Raw genomic sequence first — 20,877 nt, 5'->3', positions numbered from 1 at the left:
GCCCAGGCCGCATCCGCCTCGAAGAACGCGCGTATCGCGGCCGCTTAACTTGCACTCCTCGCAAGCAGCAACTGGCCGGTCCGATTTCCCAGGTAACGCCTCAATTAGCATTTAATGGCCTTCTGGTGTTCCCCAGGTGACACTTCGAGAGGAGGAGAAACACGATCGCAGCTGGCCACGGAGAAACCCCGTCGAGCGGCAAGTGATAGGCGCGCGACCAACGAGCGGAATTCCCCGAGACTCGGCCCTCGGATGCCAGGCTAACCCGATGATCATCCCGGGAGCAGACTAGCCTGAAGCCCCGACCGGTCGCCTCGGCTTGCGCCAGCCTTGGCCGACCAACGAGCGGAATTCCCCGAGGCTCGGCCCTCGGATGCCAGGCTAACCCGATGATCATCCCGGGAGCAGACTAGCCTGAAGCCCCGACCGGTCGCCTCGGCTTGCGCCAGCCTTGGCCGACCAACGAGCGGAATTCCCCGAGGCTCGGCCCTCGGATGCCAGGCTAACCCGATGACCATCCCGGGAGCAGACTAGCCTGAAGCCCCGACCGGTCGCCTCGGCTTGCGCCAGCCTTGGCCGACCAACGAGCGGAATTTCCCGAGGCTCGGCCCTCGGATGCCAGGCTAACCCGATGACCATCCCGGGAGCAGTCTAGCCTGAAGCCCCGACCGGTCGCCTCGGCTTGCGCCAGCCTTGGCCGACCAACGAGCGGAATTCCCCGAGGCTCGGCCCTCGGATGCCAGGCTAACCCGATGGCTATCCCGGGAGCAGACTAGCCTGAAGCCCCGACCGGTCGCCTCGGCTTGCGCCAGCCTTGGCCGACCAACGAGCGGAATTCCCCGAGGCTCGGCCCTCGGATGCCAGGCTAACCCGATGATCATCCCGGGAGCAGACTAGCCTGAAGCCCCGATCGGTCGCCTCGGCTTGCACCAGCCTTGGCCGACCAGCGGAAGAATTTCCTGAGGCCTAACCCTCGGATGCCTGGCCTAGCGCCGGAAGAATTTTCTGAGGCCTAACCCTCGGATGCCTGGCCTAGCGCCGGAAGAATTTCCTGAGGCCTAACCCTCGGATGCCTGGCCTAGCGCCGGAAGAATTTCCTGAGGCCTAACCCTCGGATGCCTGGCCTAGCGCCGGAAGAATTCCCTGAGGCCTAACCCTCGGATGCCTGGCCTAGCGCCGGAAGAATTCCCTGAGGCCTAACCCTCGGATGCCTGGCCTAGCGCCGGAAGAATTTCCTGAGGCCTAACCCTCGGATGCCTGGCCTAGCGCCGGAAGAATTTTCTGAGGCCTAACCCTCGGATGCCTAGCCTAGCGCCGGAAGAATTTCCTGAGGCCTAACCCTCGGATGCCTGGCCTAGCGCCGGAAGAATTCTCTGAGGCCTAACCCTCGGATGCCTGGCCTAGCGCCGGAAGAATTCCCTGAGGCCTAACCCTCGGATGCCTGGCCTAGCGCCGAAAGAATTTCCTGAGGCCTAACCCTCGGATGCCTGGCCTTGCGCCGGAGGAACTTCAAGAGTCAGGAGTCGGCGAGACGCTACCAGGAGTTAAAAAGAGGAAGGACGAAAGTGAAATGAGGAAACACTTTGTTTGCATTAACTTTCGTTGCATCAGGGCCGAGACCCATACAACATGGCAAAACGCCAACATACAAAGAAAAGAACAAAGAAAAGTACAGAGAGTCAGCTTGGAGGAACCCCTGGGTCTGGAACGGCGAGCACGTCCGCGAAGAGAAGGGAGAACGGCTCCGAGAGCGTCAAAGAAGGAGCGAACGAACAGTCCGACGGCAACGGCAGCAGCACAAGGGAGAAACTCGAGGATGCCTGTGAAAAGAAAGGCGGACGGGGGAGGGCCCCCGGTTAAATAGGCGGAAAGGCGGGTGACGCCTCGGTGACGCCAGAGGACGCCTGGCTGCCCCTTGATCCAGCAATCCGACCTCGGGTCGGATATCTTCGGCTCCGCAGCCCGACCCCGAGTCGGCTGCCTCTTGATCCAGCAATCCGACCTCGGGTCGGATATCTTCGGCTCCGCAGCCCGACCCCGAGTCGGCTGCCCCTTGATCCAGCAATCCAACCTCGGGTCGGATATCTTCGGCTCCGCAGCCCGACCCCGAGTCGGCTGCCCCTTGATCCAGCGATCCGACCCCGAGTCGGCAAACTCTTGACAACAACAGACTGTTTCCCTGAGGCACGCCGCGGCCCCCTGCTCCACTACTCCCTGCAACGGCCGTATCCGGCGCTGTCCCACGATCCCCTGTAACAGCCGTACAAAGCGGAGCTCCACTACGCCCTGCCATGGCCGTACCCAGCGCTGCCCCACGACGCCCTGTAACGACCATGTCAGTGGCAACCCCATCGTGCCACACGATGACCAATCCCCAGAAAAACCCCCCAGCCTGATATATATGCGGCTGGGGGGAAGGGGAGGGTAAGCAAGATTTTCCAGAATATTATCTTACCTGCTACCTCTCCTTCTCCTTCGATCTCCCCTAACTTGATCATCGGAGGGCCCCCACTACCCCGGTGGTGGTGCGAGGCTTGCTTGCAAGTTTTCCGGCGGAAGGTGGAGCGCAACCGAAGTAATTCCAAGGGAACCCCGTTCATACCGCTGTGCCAATCGTTCTCGGTTTGGACCCCCAGCAACAGGTAGCAAGGAAGACATTATGAATTAATTCTCTCCTCTTCCTCTCCATGCCTCCCTTTCTCTTTTCTTCTCCCTTCCCACGGCAGCAAGAGGCTTCCCCTCTTCTTCCCATGGCAGCAAGGAAGATCAAGTTCATCTTCTTTCAAGTGTTGGAAAGAAAGAAAGAAGAAGAACCTAGGAAGAGATCAATTTGCCCAAGGAAAGAAGGAGTTCTTTCCTCCACGCCCAAGCCCATTCTTCCTCCTTCTCCACGGCAGCAGGGGGTCCTCTGCATCCTCTTCTTCCACGACATCAAGGCAAGGAAGATCCACGCGCAAAGGTTCCTCCTTCCTCTTCCTCCGTTGCAAGTAAGATCAAAGAAGAAAGGGTTCTTCTTTAAGGAGGTATGTTGCAGATTTCTTCCAATCTATTTGATAGTAATGAGAGATCTTTGCAAGGAACTAGCACTCCGGTAAGATCCTATCTTAGATGATTAGATCCTCGTGTAGATACCTGTAGAGGTCGGACACATGCGCGGCTTAACCAGAAACTTAGAGAGATCATCGGACTGCGATGTTCTACACCTACAGAATTTTTGAAAATAAGATCTTCAAATTTATAACTTCTGATTTTTGTTTCAGTTTTATAAATCTTAATCAACCCTCCTCAGATCCTAATCTTTCCTCCCTAATGAGTTCAAAGATCTTCTGGATTTAGATCTAGAAAATTTTTTGAATTCTACGATCCAAGGCGCGTTCATACGATGAACGACATTCCGTTTGAATTCCGCTACGAACGTCACATCGAGTAGGGCGTAACTCATCAATCTGATGATGATCAACAAATCCAAGATTTCTCTCTTGTGAGATTTGTTGTTCGAGAAGACTTTGATCAACATCGGCTTGAGTACCGCTGACCCCCAGGTTAAATTTTCTTATGATTTTTATCTCTTCTATTTTATTACGATGTTTCACCTTCTAACTTTTTGTTCGGTTTTGCAGCTTTGAGGGCCGACCTTGCTCTACTTCGAAAGGTCATCCACACGAGGGAAGCACTTGGAGGTGAGGCCCCTTGGAAGAAGAAGGCCAAGAAGGGGTTGTAGGGTTCTAGCATGTCATAATGGGCAGCGGAAGCTAGGGATTTTAAAATTTTCTTAATAAAGTCCCTATGCATGAAACCCTTTTAAGCCTAGATCACCTTAATGATTACAATCAAATAATACAAAATAAATGCAGAATTAGTAGAATACCTCAAACGCTAATCCAAAGTGTACAATCTCTACGAGGCGTCCAAGTGTCCGCCCTCCAATGGTGATCCACACGAAAACTTGATCAAGACTTTAGCTCCAAAGACTTTTGATCCTTAATGCAGAATTCTTCTAAAGAACTCTAACGGCTTGCTTTCCTTCCTTTCTATTTTTCTTTAGCCTTCTAAAATCACTTCTAATCCTTTTGTCCTAATGAAGACCACCTTGTCTTGGCTTAGGACACACTAGAAGCAATGTTAGAAAGAAAGAAACTAATGTAAGAAAGAAGGGATATGAGAGAGAGAGAGTTGGATTGATTTCCGATGATTTGAAAACACCGGGAGCATTCCCTATTTATAGATGGCGTACGGATGCATTGTAGCCATCCATTCATGCATGAAGAGGGGCGTGAGATCAAGGGATGTGTCATTTGATGAGAGGGCATATCAGAAGTAGTTAGGATAAGATGAAGTGCTTATGATATGGCGCTTCATCATTATCCATTCCCTAAGCATCTCTTCATGAAATCCACCATACTCATGCCTCTCTTCATTTCTTCTCACGCATGAAAAATAGGGAGCATTCTCAACCACTGATCAAGGCTAGATGATGATCCAAAGGCCCTTATTGGTGGCGCCATAAGAAAGAAGGAGAGAGAGAATGATGCGGTTGAAGGGAAAGTAGTTAGGATATGATGACGTGTCATCTTTATCCAATCCAAGTGGCACTTCTTCATGAGGCGCCATTCTAAATTCACCGTATTCCCTTCTTTCTCACGCCATCTGATGTTGACTAAGTCAATATCACAAGTCCATCACGAGATCATGATCTCCCATCATCCCATGATGAAGATCCAATGGCTCTAATCCATGGCGCCATCCATTTGATCCTTCTCTTCATCCAAATGTTGATCCAACAGTCAAAATTAAATGTTTTATCAAATCTAATCCAATTAGACTCAAATCAAGCCAATTTAGGTGCCAACTCTTGGCTAACCCATATTAGAATATGATCTAATCAAATTAGATCAATTAAGAATCAGATTCGAATCCAGTTCGAATCAGATTCGAATCCAGTTCGAATCAGGAGCTAAGGTTTGCAACACCTGCTAGGATTTTATCTTGCAAACATGATCTAATCCAATTAGACCCTTGATAAGTTTTCTTGTGTGTGACCCATTGGGTTCCATACTTAGCCAGCAATAGGTGTGAGTGCGAGTTGACCCAACTTGATTAGAACTCTTCTAATCGATTTAAGTCCAAACTGCGCGAACCCGAACTTAACAATTAGAGTCCTTTCTAATTGATGATCGAATTAAACTCTTTAGTTCGATCAAACCTATAAGACAAGATTGACGTCTAGCAACGTGTCATGTCTATCCGAAAAATATGGAATTTGGTGGAAATACCAAAAATACCCTTCAGTGGCAAGTTACCATGCAATTCAATCCTTTAATCAAACTGCATCCCAAATATGTATATGAGTATGAATATATGTCAAACTCAATTTCATATTCATATTTTTCTCAATCTTTTAATGATAATTCAAATAATGAAACATTAGAAACTCTTTCTAATTTTCATTCTGCTTTGATCAAAGGCTTCCTGAATTATCATATGATTAGAATAAATAGGATGCTATCTTCTCTTACTAGAAGTGATTAATTCCTTGTTGACCTACTCATAATCTTCGTACACAATCCACCATATCCAGAAGACCTCGTACATAACTTATTGTCATGAATGAGTGTAAACCAAAACATAGGTTCATGTGCACAAGATACCATGGTGATCTCAGGTCAAAGGATCAGTTGCACAACTCCCACTAAGAGAATCATCTTTTGACATGTAAGTAAGACTTCATAAGATTTCTCTTTGTAGGTCAATTCAGTGAACTCATTCTTCTAATGAGCACCCATATCTTTGTATTAGTGTCTCCACACAAATGATTGTGAGATCAATCATCCTCTGCATCGAGCATACATAAGACATGCCAGTCATTCCGGTAATCATTGATCCCCGACTCAATGTACCAATGACTGAGAATATTTAAGATTAGAATTTTAGGATTTTAAGTCTCACTAGTATGATCTCATCATAGTCTTAAAACCATTGCCCTAATCTAAGGAGTTTATCATAAATATAATCAACAGCATATGATAAAATATAATGCCTTTATTCATATTTAAATGTCATGTACATGATTTGGACAAATCAAAAGAAAAACCCTTCGCAATACATATTGCGATTGGCTTGTAGGGCATCTACTCTTTCAATCTCCCACTTGCACTAAAGCCAATCGCTCTTATATTTTATCCCCATACAATCGAGGTGGCGATCGAACTGCTGTTGTGGTAGAGCTTTAGTGAACGGGTCTGCTAGGTTGTTCTTGGTGTCTACTCGTTCAATGACTATGTCTTGTCTCTCGACAATCTCTCGAACAAGATGGAAGCGTCTTAGAATGTGCTTGGATTTGTGATGAGACCTTTCCTTCGCTTGAGCAACAGCTCCAGTGTTATCACAATAAACTGGGACTGGTCCAGCAATCTCGGGAACTACTCCTAACTCAGAGATGAACTTCTTCATCCAGACAGCTTCCTTAGCGGCTTCACTTACAGCAATGTATTCTGCCTCAGTAGTTGAGTCAGCTACAGTTTGCTGTTTGGAACTCTTCCAGCTCACTGCACCACCATTTAGGGTAAAGACATACCCTGAAGTGGACTTGCTATCATCTGGATCTGATTGAAAACTAGAATCAGAAAATCCTTCTAGTTTCAACTCAGATCCTCCATAAACTAGAAAAATATCTTTAGTCCTTCTCAAGTACTTAAGAATATTTTTCACAGCTATCCAATGATCCTCTCCTGGATCAGCCTGAAATCTACTTGTTATGCCTAAGGCATAAGCAACATCAGGCCTAGTACATAGCATAGCATACATAATCGATCCTATTGCCGAAGCATAGGGATTAGAATTCATTCTATTCCTCTCTTCAGATGTCTTAGGAGACATCTTCTTAGAGAGACGTATGCCATGACTCATAGGCAAATAACCTTTTTTACTTTCTTCCATGCTGAATCTTTTCAGCACATTATCTATGTACCTAGACTGGGACAAGCCTAGCATCCTTTTAGATCTATCCCTATAGATCTTTATACCAAGTATATAGGATGCTTCTTCCAAGTCTTTCATGGAAAAGCTTTTTGACAGCCAAGTCTTGACCGATTGTAACATTGGAATATCATTTCCAATAATCAGTATGTCATCTACATACAATATTAAGAAGACAATGGCACTCCCACTAGTCTTCTTGTACACACATGGTTCATCCACATTTTTGATAAAACCAAACTCTTTGACTGTTGTATCAAAACGGATGTTCCAACTCCTCGATGCTTGCTTTAATCCATAAATGGATCTCTTAAGCTTGCATACTTGATTTGCTCTCTTACTTGAGACAAATCCTTCTGGCTGTGTCATGTAAACTTCTTCCTCAAGATAACCATTAAGGAAGGCGGTTTTGACATCCATCTGCCAGATTTCATAATCATAGTATGCAGCTATTGCAAGCAAAATCCGAATAGATTTGAACATAGCTACTGGCGAAAAAGTTTCATCATAGTCAATTCCTTGCTTTTGCCTGAAACCTTTTGCCACCAATCTAGCCTTGTAGGTTTCTACTTGGCCATCTGCTCCAATCTTTTTCTTATAGACCCATTTGCAACCTATAGGGTTTACACCCTCTGGTGCATCAACCAAAGTCCATACTTGGTTGGTATACATAGAATCTATTTCGGATTTCATGGCTTCTAGCCATTTGTCAGAGTCATTACTCATGACAGCTTCCGAATAGGTCAGAGGATCATTATTCTGAACAATGTGGGCTTCATCATTTTCAATGATGAACCCATATCTCTCAGGTGCTCTTCGCACTCTATCTGACCTTCGGAGAGGAGATGTGTGTTGTGGTTGTACCTCATCAATGGGTACATCTGGTTGAAGAATTTCTTATGTTTCTATTTGTAGGTCTTGAACTTCTTCAAGTTCTATTTTTCTATCCTTGCCCTTTTCTAAGATAAACTCTTTTTCTAAGAAAATGGCATGCCTACCTACAAAAACTTTTTGTTCGGTAGGATGATAGAAGATATATCCTATACTATCTTTAGGATAACCTACAAAAATATATTTATCTGATCTAGCACTTAGCTTGTGTCCAAAATTTCTTTTGACATAAGCTTGACAACCCCATATCTTAAGATACTTAAGATTAGGCTTCTTTCCTCTCCATATCTCATATGGAGTGCTAGGTACAGACTTAGAAGGTACCCTGTTTAATATTAGTGCAGCAGTCTCTAGGGCAAAACCCCAGAAGGAAATAGAAAGATCAGTAAAGCACATCATGGACCGTACCATATCTAATAAAGTACGATTCCTCCGTTCAGCTACACCATTTAATTGTGGCGTATACGGAGGTGTCCATTCAGAGAGAATGCCCTTTTCTTTAAGATGATTTAAAAATTCACTAGAAAGGTATTCACCTCCTCGATCAGATCGAAGGATTTTAATACACTTTCCGGTTTGTTTTTCAACCATACTTTGTTACTCTTTAAACTTATCAAAAGCTTCGGATTTATGTTTCATAAGATACACATATCCGAACCTTGATAAATCATCAGTGAATGTGATGAAGTAAGAGTATCCACCTCTAGCTGGAGTTGTCATAGGACCACATACATCTGTGTGTATAAGTCCTAATAACTCACTTGCCCTTTCTCCATGTCCAGTGAATGGAGACTTAGTCATTTTACCCATAAGACAAGATTCACAAGTTCCTAATGATTCATAATCATAAGGATCAAAGAACTCTTCTTTGTATAACTTGTTGATTCTTGATTCACTTATGTGACCAAGTCGGCAATGCCAAAGAAGGGTGTTATTTACTTCCTCTCTCTTTCTTTTATTGCTTTTATTAATATGAAAGACATTGTCATTAAGTAATAAAACAAGAAGACCATTTTCCATAATGCCATTGCAAAGATGCTTATTAGAAAAATAAATAGAGCAACCATTGCCCTTTCCATTAATTTCAAATCCTTTCTTTAACAACAAAGGAATGGAAATTACATTTCTAATAATTTTGGGCATATAATAATAATCTTCTAATTGTAGGAGCTCTCCCGAAGGTAACTCCAAGTTGTAGGTTCCAACAGCTTCAGCCTGGATGGACTCTCCTCCAGCGCCATACAGCTCGAAGTCACCTTTCTTCAAAATTTTAATTTTCTGTAGTCCATGCAAAGATTTGCAAATGTGAAAACCACAGCCGGTATCCAATACCCATGAATTTGAATTTGAAGAACTTAATGACAAGTTGGCATGTAACATAAACATACCTTTTGATGCAACTCTTGCATCGGTCTTCATACTTGCAAGAAAACTCTTGCAATTCCTTTTCCAGTGGCCAGCTTTGCCGCAATGAAAACAGGTACTTGATCCGGAGTTTTTCTTTCCTTTTTTCTTTTTGATGCTACTCTTGGGGTTCAATCGTTTCTTAGAACCCTTATTTCCCGATTTCCTTTTAGAAGTGCCATCTATAAGAAGGAGTGGACCTTTATCCTTCTTAATATGGCCTTCAGCTGTTTTGAGCATATTTAACAGCTCGGGCAGGGAGGTGTTCAGCTTGTTCATGTGAAAGTTCACAACAAACTGAGAGAATGAATCAGGCAGTGATTGCAGGATCAAATCCTGACTGAGCTCACTATCCATAGCAAAACCTAATTGACTTAATCTAGTGATTAAGTCTATAACCATAAGAACATGGTTTTGCACTGGAGTTCCTTCATTCATTCTAGCATGGAACAACTGCTTAGATATCTCATACCTAGCAGTCCTGCTTTGTTCTCCATACAACTCTTTTAAATTGAGAAGTATGGATTGAGTGTCCTTGCCTTCATGTTGCCTCTGTAATTCATTGCTCATAGAGGCAAGTATGATACATTTGACAGTCAAACTGTCATTTTTCCACATCTTATGTGTGGCAACCTCCTCTTCTGTAGCATCATCCCCTAGATCTCCAAGATCAGGGGTTTTAAGTATATAGAAAATTTTCTCCTGAGTGAGTACTATCTTTAAATTCCTCAACCAGTCCACATAGTTTGGTCCGGTCAACTTGTTGGCATCTAAGATGCCTCTTAATGAAAGTGAAGAAGCCATTTAATAATTCTACATATGCAAGAACATAACTAATATAAGCAGACCAATCATGATGACATGTTTGCAACTAGATAAGGACTTTAATCTAATTTGTCTCCTACTATTTTTATCGAATATCATAGCCCTCTCCTATGATAAACGTGAAAATATAATTTTTCTTAGTAGGGTTGAGATCCTAATTCATTATAAAAAGCCTTGTGGTTACACAACAAACCTTTATGAGTTCAAAGGTAGGAAACTCTTTCTGATTGCATCTCATGCAATTCTCAACTTTATCTTGTCCTCTTAAAATACTTATTGCCTTGTGTTAGCACAACAAACAATAATATTTTAGTTAAGTCAAACCCTTCATTTCTATATAGTCATATTCGAATAATATTGCCCTTGTGGTTGCACAACAAGGCAATATATTAAAATATGCCATAAGCATCTTAATGCACCAAGACAGTATAACATCAGTCCCCATTGCAAGTTTTGTGTTAGCACAACAAACTAGCATGGATCTTGACATAATAATATCGAGGCATGAAGGAAGGCTATCAATAGTATTATATCAATATTAAGCTTATCCATAATAGACAATCAAACAATTGGCCAGGTAAGCAGGTGGGAGGCTCCCCTTACTCAAAGAGTAAGGTCCTAATTAAGTAACCACCTTTAGTGCTTTCCTTAGACACCAATTAGATTAATTGTTCTAGAATGGGTTAGCTCAAAATTTTTTTAATACTATGACTTAATATAATTTTTATTGAGGGCTTACTAGTCTCTAGCACATTCTTTAATTGTAACATATATTTAACATATCTAAAATAAGCTATCATGCATCATAGCTATCTCATAGCATGTATAAATTATAAGCAACTAATTAACATGCTTCAACATATTTTCATATGGAAAATTTCATATCATGACATTTTATTACATATCATATCATATATGAATCATATATTTCAGCATTTCATTAAGCATATGACATTACTATCTCATAGTAAATTAATAATCATACATCATGCATTATTATTTGATTGAACCAATTAAGGATAGCTCTGATACCACTGTAGGGTTCTAGCATGTCATAATGGGCAGCGGAAGCTAGGGATTTTAAAATTTTCTTAATAAAGTCCCTATGCATGAAACCCTTTTAAGCCTAGATCACCTTAATGATTACAATCAAATAATATAAAATAAATACAGAATTAGTAGAATACCTCAAACGCTAATCCAAAGTGTACAATCTCTACGAGGCGTCCAAGTGTCTGCCCTCCAATGGTGATCCACATGAAAACTTGATCAAGACTTTAGCTCCAAAAACTTTTGATCCTTAATGCAAAATTCTTCTGAAGAACTCTAACGGCTTGCTTTCCTTCCTTTCTATTTTTCTTTAGCCTTCTAAAATCACTTCTAATCCTTTTGTCCTAATGAAGACCACCTTGTCTTGGCTTAGGACACACTAGAAGCAATGTTAGAAAGAAAGAAACTAATGTAAGAAAGAAGGGATATGAGAGAGAGAGAGTTGGATTGATTTCCGATGATTTGAAAACACCGGGAGCATTCCCTATTTATAGATGGCGTACGGATGCATTGTAGCCATCCATTCATGCATGAAGAGGGGCGTGAGATCAAGGGATGTGTCATTTGATGAGAGGGCATATCAGAAGTAGTTAGGATAAGATGAAGTGCTTATGATATGGCGCTTCATCCTTATCCATTCCCTAAGCATCTCTTTATGAAATCCACCGTACTCATGCCTCTCTTCATTTCTTCTCACGCATGAAAAATAGGGAGCATTCTCAACCATTGATCAAGGCTAGATGATGATCCAAAGGCCCTTATTGGTGGCACCATAAGAAAGAAGGAGAGAGAGAATGATGCGGTTGAAGGGAAAGTAGTTAGGATATGATGACGTGTCATCTTTATCCAATCCAAGTGGCACTTCTTCATGAGGCGCCTTTCTAAATTCACCGTATTCCCTTCTTTCTCACGCCATCTGATGTTGACTAAGTCAATATCACAAGTCCATCACGAGATCATGATCTCCCATCATCCCATGATGAAGATCCAATGGCTCTAATCCATGGCGCCATCCATTTGATCCTTCTCTTCATCCAAATGTTGATCCAACGGTCAAAATTAAATGTTTTATCAAATCTAATCCAATTAGACTCAAATCAAGCCAATTTAGGTGCCAACTCTTGGCTAACCCATATTAGAATATGATCTAATCAAATTAGATCAATTAAGAATCAGATTCGAATCCAGTTCGAATCAGATTCGAATCCAGTTCGAATCAGGAGCTAAGGTTTGCAACACCTGCTAGGATGTTTATCTTGCAAACATGATCTAATCCAATTAGACCCTTGATAAGTTTTCTTGTGTGTGACCCATTGGGTTCCATACTTAGCCAGCAATAGGTGTGAGTGCGAGTTGACCCAACTTGATTAGAACTCTTCTAATCGATTTAAGTCCAAACTGCGCGAACCCGAACTTAACAATTAGAGTCCTTTCTAATTGATGATCGAATTAAACTCTTTAGTTCGATCAAACCTATAAGACAAGATTGACGTCTAGCAACGTATCATGTCTACCCGGAAAATATGGAATTTGGTGGAAATATCAAAAATACCTTTCAGTGGCAAGTTACTATGCAATTCAATCCTTTAATCAAACTGCATCCCAAATATGTATATGAGTATGAATATATGTCAAACTCAATTTCATATTCATATTTTTCTCAATCTTTTAATGATAATTCAAATAATGAAACATTAGAAACTCTTTCTAATTTTCATTCTGCTTTGATCAAAGGCTTCCTGAATTATCATATGATTAGAATAAATAGGATGCTATCTTCTCTTACTAGAAGTGATTAATTCCTTGTTGACCTACTCATAATCTTCGTACACAATCCACCATATCCAGAAGACCTCGTACATAACTTATTGTCATGAATGAGTGTAAACCAAAACATAGGTTCATGTGCACAAGATACCATGGTGATCTCAGGTCAAAGGATCAGTTGCACAACTCCCACTAAGAGAATCATCTTTTGACATGTAAGTAAGACTTCATAAGATTTCTCTTTGTAGGTCAGTTCAGTAAACTCATTCTTCTAATGAGCACCCATATCTTTGTATTAGTGTCTCCACACAAATGATTGTGAGATCAATCATCCTCTGCATCGAGCATACATAAGACATGCCAGTCTTTCCGGTAATCATTGATCCCCGACTCAATGTACCAATGACTGGGAATATTTAAGATTAGGATTTTAGGATTTTAAGTCTCACTAGTATGATCTCATCATAGTCTTAAAACCATTGCCCTAATCTAAGGAGTTTATCATAAATATAATCAACAGCATATGATAAAATATAATGCCTTTATTCATATTTAAATGTCATGTACATGATTTGGACAAATCAAAAGAAAAACCCTTCGCAATACATATTGCGATTGGCTTGTAGGGCATCTACTCTTTCAGGGGTCTACCTCGGCTCCTCCTTCCACACCTAAGAAGCCGGGCACTGCAGTGGAGCTTCGTGAGGAGAGGGCAGATCCCGATTCTGAGGTCGAGATTGTCTCCCCTCTTAAGTTGGCTCCTCTAGAGGGGTCGTCATCACCCAGCCTTCTCCAGCTGCTATCACTTCTTCTCATTCGCCATCCTTCAATCCGAGCACTTCAGCTCAAGCTGGTCCGAGCTCTTCAACTTAGGCGGCTCCGAGCTCCTCAGCTCAAGCTCCACCAACTTTTGCTCTGGAGGCCTACATCCTAAGGTGGTCTATCAAGGTCTCCTATTTGGCCTTGAAGACTCCTCAGGTAGCCAAGGACATGGAGCGTGCCATGCAGCTTCCTGTCGACATGGGTATGCTGCAGGCACTACATGCCAATGACCTCATCGAGGCACTTTCACCTCAACCATCCATATAAGTTTCTTTATTCTAATTTTTTGGTTGAGTTTTCAATTCAACTTCTAACTATTTCTTTTTTTAGCACGCTTACGATGTCAGCTTCATGTACGAGGCCATCATGAAGGAAAGTTCAAGGTCGCCGAGTAGAGAGCCTTTGAGGTTGAGGCGAAGCTGAAGACCAAGCTCAAGCGGACGAGCGGGCAAGGAAGGCCGAGGAAAAACTGAAGGAGGTCAAAGAGCGGGTGGAGTTAGCATAGGCCCAAGCTGCCATAATGAGGACGAGCGCTATGATCTCTGAACGTCAACTTGATGAGGCAAGAGATGCTCTCTTGGCAGCCAAATAGCAGGCAGCTGACTCAGCAGAGAAGGCTGCTCAGGCCAAGGAAAAGGCCACTAAGGCAGTTAGTGACTACCTTGCCTCGAAAGAGTTCAAGCTTGAGGTTGTTGAGGACTCCACCAATGCCTTCACAAAAGGCTTTGAAGACTGTCAGGCTCAAGCACTTAAGCTTTATCTGAAGATCAACTTTAGCAGTCTTCAAGCTAGGCATGGTGACGACGATGATGACGCTCCTTCCAATGTGTAGATTTTTGTTGTTTATGTTATCTTTTCTGCTCGGCTATGCTGAGTTTTATTGTATCAATAGTTTTTGTTTGGTTATGCCGAGCTTATTGTACAAACCATTTTGAGTAATGAAGATGAAAATTTTAGCCAAGTACCTAAGTTTGGATTAGCATATATTGTATTATTGCTCTTCATCGAATTTTTGTTGAGCTCAGATCATCTAACCAAACTCATCTTTCATTGGCGCCTTTTGTTAGGCTTTATTCCGACCAAAGGGTTCATGGAGGGTCCTAGCTGATTTTGGGTTATCCTCATTTGAGTTCCCAAAGTTTATCTAAAGGTTTAACTCATTTTTTGAGTGAGCTTGGCTAACGGAGGTCCCAGATATTTCCAAGATGTATCTGCAGGAGTAGCTGGTTTTTTCACCGGGCTCTTCTTGGCCTCGGAGGCCTTAGGTTTGGGTCCCATGCATTCTTAGGATATCCTTGTTAATATATCAGTATTTTTATCTTATCCTGGACTAACCAATAGGCATCTTTCAACTTGAAAGATAAAAATTTTGCAAAATAAGATCTTTATTAATAATAAACCTAGAATACAACAAGCTTTACTAATAATAGACCCTTAGATTCTTGGAGTTCCAAGTCTGAGGAATCAAAGTTCCATCCAGTTGCTCGAGCTTGTAGGTTTCCAGTCGTACTATTTTAATTACTCGGTATGGCCCTTCCTAATTTGGAGCTAATTTTCTGAGTTCTTCTAATTGCAAAGCTTTGTCTTTCTTCAAGATGAGCTCACCTGGTTAGAAAAGCTTTCCTTTGACGCTAATTGTAATACTTTGCTGGTAAGCTGCCATACGAAACCAAGCTCTTTCTCTTGTCTCCTCCAACAGGTCAAGATTGACCCGAAGTTGATCGAAATTTCTGTGGTCGTCAAAGTGCTCCATCCGAAGTAATGGAAGTTCGATCTTCAGTACGATCATAGCCTCCATTCTAAAGGTTGAAGGGCGTTTCCCCTATAGGAATTTGGTAAGTTGTTCTATGCGGCCATAAGACGCTGTATAGCTCTTTGGCCCATAATCTTTTTGCTAAGTCAAACCGTGCCTTCAATCCCTGTAGAATTATTCAGTTGGTCACTTCGGCTTTTCGGTTGGTCTAAGGATGCATTACCGAAGTTAGCTGGTGGTCAATACCGAGCTTAGTACAAAATTTTTTGAACCAAGCATTGTCAAATTGTAACTCGTTGTCCGTGCTAATTACTCGAGAAAGACTAAATCTACAAATTATTGCCTTCTAGACGAAGTCACGATTTATTGCCTCAGTAATCCGAAATATTGGTTCGACCTCGACCTATTTTATAAAATAATTAATAGCTACAATGAGGAACTTGCACTGTCCAGTCACCACAGAAAAGGGTTCGAGGATATCTATTCTTAATTGTGCAAATAGTCATGGGGCATTGATCAGCGTTTAGTGTATGGTTGGCAGTTGTTGAATATTGGCATACCGTTGACATTAGTCACATTTTTTGCTAAAGTCAACTGCATCTTGTTGTAAGGTGAGCCAGTAATATCTTTGCTGCAATATTTTGTATGCTAGTGATCTACCTACCAGTTGGTTTCTGCAAATTCCTTCGTGTGTTGGCCCGGAGTGGCAAACCCAAGAGGGAGGGATAAATTGGGTTTTATGAAATTTTACAGAAAGAAAATCAAATCTTCTTAAGTTTTAAATCTAATGAAATAAACTAGATGCAACAAGTATAGCAAGTAATAATCACAAATATACAACTAAGTATGAAAAAATAAAAAGTGAAGGGAAGAAAAATGATATGCGATGATTTATAGTGGTTCGGTCTTCTTGTGAGCCTACATGTCCTCGAAACTTCTTGCCAGGATTTCATCCACTATGCTTATCCAAAGCTTTACAATACTTAATCAAAATAATAAGAATGAAAATAATACAACTTATCTCTCAAGAATAAACAAATATAAGCACTACACTCAATTTCTCAATAAGAAAAGCTTTTTACTTGTAAGCGCAATACTCTCTTGATTTCTCTTCAATTCTTCTCATAAATATTGATGAAGATACTCCTATTTATAGGCTTCAAGAGTTCATAGCCATTAGTGTTGAGAAAAGAACAAAATACCCTTGAATTGGGCTCCAAAATTTGAATTTCAAATTTAAAAATTATGAGTTTCAACTATCTGATTTGATATGATAGATTGGAGCCTCTATTTTCTCCTTCAAACTATTTTTTCTGCATAGACCACAGGAGGATGAAAAGTAGATCTATGAGTTGTCTACTTGTTCTATTCCATATGGTTTGGGAGATGTAGTCAAAATACCAAAGCTAGTTCTAAAATGTTATCTGCTGCAATTACTCCATTTGCAGCTCTTGTTTCACCTACTAGAAGTTAGATCTAAAAGTTTACAAAATGTAAACTTGTAGATACATGAGTCTAGTATAACATAATCAAATTTCGTAGCAATTTAGTTAGTACATCTCGAGATATGCCAAAAATACTAAGATAATGTCCAAGGAGTGTATGTAACAATCATGTTACTAAGAATGATTCATTCACTTGAATGTATACCACTTTCATTTATACAAAAAGTAATATTTTAAAAAATATAAATAACTACTAAAATATCATTATTAATTATTAATTTAATTCATATTTATAACCAACCTTTTATGAAGTGCAATGCCAAGAAATTCTTATATGCATAAAAATAAGGTAATATGCAACATACTAACAACACTTTGAAAAATACGCATAATATTTGTTATCATCAAAGTCAATCTTATAAAAACTTAGTCTAACAATTTTCCTCTTTTGATGATGGCAAACATTGATGACTAAATAAATGACTATATTACTACCCCTTTTGACATTAACAAAAATATTTAAAGATAGATGATCACATAATTAACTCCCTCTTAATCTATGCATTGAATAAAAAATATAAAATATAAAAGGAATTAGTACAAATTAAAAAGTGATGAATGCAATAAGTAAGCGCATTTCACAACAAATTCATCATGCCGAGTTCTTGCCTAATATAGAAAAATCTATCCTCGTTGTTCAAAGGTTTATGTGGAGTGATTGATTAAATCTCTATTTTGATTTTGATGAGCTCAAAGCATTTGAGTATATCTTATGTTATACTAATGAATTCAATCTAGTATTTCAGGCATATATTTGTATATTTTTAATTAAGTGCCTCAAGCTTTGGTTCAAAATAAGTTGGACAAATATTGAACCCTATTTGAACCAAGAGCTGATTCTTGAGTCGACTCCGGAAGATTACGAGTCAACTCCAAATGGTTCAGAGTTTCTGGCACCAGCTCGAGTCGACTCCGATACTCTACGAGTCGACTCCAACTGAGAATAGAAAAAAAGACAGAAAGATGGTTTTCAGACCCTGTCAGCGAGTCGACTCCAGAAGGCTTCGAGTCGACTCCGATGCTTGACGAGTCGACTCTCTACAGATCCGAGTCGACTCCAAGGAGTAACAGACAGAAAGACAGAGAGGTGTTTTCTAGATCCTGTTACCGAGTCGACTCCAGAAGAATGCGAGTCGACTCCAACATTTGGCGAGTCGACTCCAAATCATGCTAGAGTCGACTCTCAGAGGAAAGCGGACTAAAAGGCAGAGAACCAAACTCAGTGACCCTGTGAACGAGTCGACTATGAGAATTCCAGAGTCGACCCCAACAAAGTGCGAGTCGACTCCGAGGCAGCTCCGATCAACAGACAGAGGATCGATTTTTTGGGCTCTGGAGCCAAGTCGACTCCAAGAGGATCCGAGTCGACTCGAGAGAGAAATGCAGAAAAATAGATCTCTGGAATCCTGAGAACGAGCCGTCTCCAAAATGTCGAATCATCTCCAGATCTTGGCGAGTCGGCTCCAGGCTTGGACTGAGTCGACTCCAGGTTGGGACGATACTTTAATTCAAATTCTGAATAGTGGCGAGTCGTCTCTAGTAAAGCATGAGTCGACTCCAGCAACAGCCGAGTCGACTCCAGATCGAGCGAGTCGACTCCAACCCCAACGATACATTGTCAGGAGGTGCAGACTGTGCAGAACGGCTATAAATCAGTGTCTAACAGCTATTTTCCAAAAGGGACTGTTTAAATAGCCAGAGTAAACAGTAGTAGATAAAAAGAGAGTTACTCTATTTGTGCATTAAGGCATTTCCAACTACTAAGAGTCCATTGAGAGAAAAGACAAGCAAAAGAAAGAAGAAACGCATTCAATTTATTCCTAAAAGTTTTTCCTTCGCATTCAAGGCTCTTCTTCTGACATCAAATCTTCAGTGCACTCAAAGAGGAGACTCAGAGTTCAAGAAGCCCTTTCTTCCTCTTCCGAAATCTGTTTGAGGGCTTCTAACTTTACTCTATTCATATTGATTCATATTTGCTTTTTAAGAAGCTTTCCTTGTATCTTTTTCTAAACTGTTTTTCTTACTTGATTCAATCAGGGGATTGAATCAAGGGTTGTAAGGTTTGTTGGTGAGCCAAAGGAAAAACCAACGGTGTAAGGATTTGATTGTAATCCTGAAAAAATAATCGGATGGTTCTAGTCGGTGAGCTTGTGAAAACCGACGGAGTTCGTTGTGATCTCGTGAAAACAACAAGTTGGGTTGTGCTCTTGTAAAATAACCGACTGTAATCCAAGGGATTATAGTGAACTCCCAATTGAAGCTTGGAGAGTGGACGTAGGAACAAGGATTGGCTCCGAACCACTATAAAATTTTCTTGTGTTTGCATTGGCAATTTGTCTCTTCCAATCTCCTCATCAAGTAGCTTAATTAACCTGTTTGCATTAGATTTAATTATTTACTAATCAAGTTTTAATTTGTCAATAATTAATCCAAACCCAATTCACCCCCCCTCTTGGGTTGTCTCCTTGAGCAACAAGTGGTATCAGAGCAGGTGCTCTCATATCAATTGGTGTTCCAATCTTTAAATAGAGTCAAAAGATCAAAATGACAACCCTCTTTGGATCTTCCTATAGTGAGGGGCAATCTACTCATAGGCCTCCATTGTTTAATAGAACTAATTATACCTATTGGAAGGCTAGAATGAGAATATTCATCCAAACCCAAGATTATGATCTTTGGAACATCATAATCAATGGACCACATATTCCTTCCATCTATGTTGATGACATTGCTATACCCAAACTTGACAAAGATTAGGATGACAATGATAAAAGGAAGGCACAGCTAAATGCCAGAGCTATGAATGTACTTTACTGTGTTCTAGATCCTAATGAATTCAATAGAATCTCTACTTGCACTTCTGCAAAAGAGATATGTGATAGACTTGAAGTGACCCACGAGGGCACAAATCAAGTTAAAGAAACTAAAATTAACATGTTAGTTCATAAATATGAACTATTTAAAATGGAGCAAAATGAAACCATCTCTTGCATGTTTACTCGTTTTACTGATATTGTCAACGGTCTAAAAAGCCTTGGCAAAAGTTATACTAACACTGATCTTATCAGAAAAGTTCCTCGTTCGTTACCAAGGTCTTGGAAAGTCAAAGTCACAGCAATCCAAGAAGCAAGAGACTTGAACAAGATGCCACTAGAGGAGCTTCTTGGATCCCTAATGATGCATGAGCTCACAATGAAACAACACAACGAAGAAGAATCCTCACATAAGAAAAAGGTATTTGCCCTTAAATCCACTTCTTCTAACAAGGAACTATCTTGCAGTGGCAGCAGTGAAGAAGAAGATAATGAGGGAGATGAAGAAGAGGCTCTTCTCGTGCGAGAGTTCAGAAGATTCATCAACCGGAAGAAGTCCTTTCATCAGAGAAGAGGTCCCTCAAGTTCCTTCAACAAGGATAAAGGTAAGAAAAGGAAAAGTGAGGGAATTAGATGCTATGAATGCAAGAAGCCGGGACATTTCAGAGTTGACTGTCCCTTGCTGAAGAAGTGTTAGATGTATGCCCTAGAAGCCAATCTGGCTGACACATTGTTAATTCTAGGGACATAATTTTGTACTTGACTATTTATTATTGAATAAATAAAAGGCATCTTTTCATTCATATTATTTATGTGTCTATGAATCGTCCAAGAAATTAATAAGATGATGATGCATATTCTCAAGAGTTGAGAATTTGAGCCATGTATCATTGGTGATTAATTTCTAAATGCTCCTGATCAATGGATCATCACGAGGACGGTGATCAATCCGATCAGTGCACAGATCACTTTCCTTCTGGATGGACGAGACTTGAGTCCACAGTGTAGGAAAACTGAAGTGATAGTGCAGGTGCTTGTTAAAGAACAAGGGTACTGAGCGTGACCAAGACAA

Source organism: Phoenix dactylifera, unplaced genomic scaffold (genome assembly GCF_009389715.1).
Source record: "Phoenix dactylifera cultivar Barhee BC4 unplaced genomic scaffold, palm_55x_up_171113_PBpolish2nd_filt_p 000281F, whole genome shotgun sequence".
NCBI classification, from domain to species: Eukaryota; Viridiplantae; Streptophyta; class Magnoliopsida; order Arecales; family Arecaceae; genus Phoenix; species Phoenix dactylifera.
Note: the sequence above shows the minus strand (reverse complement) of the source record.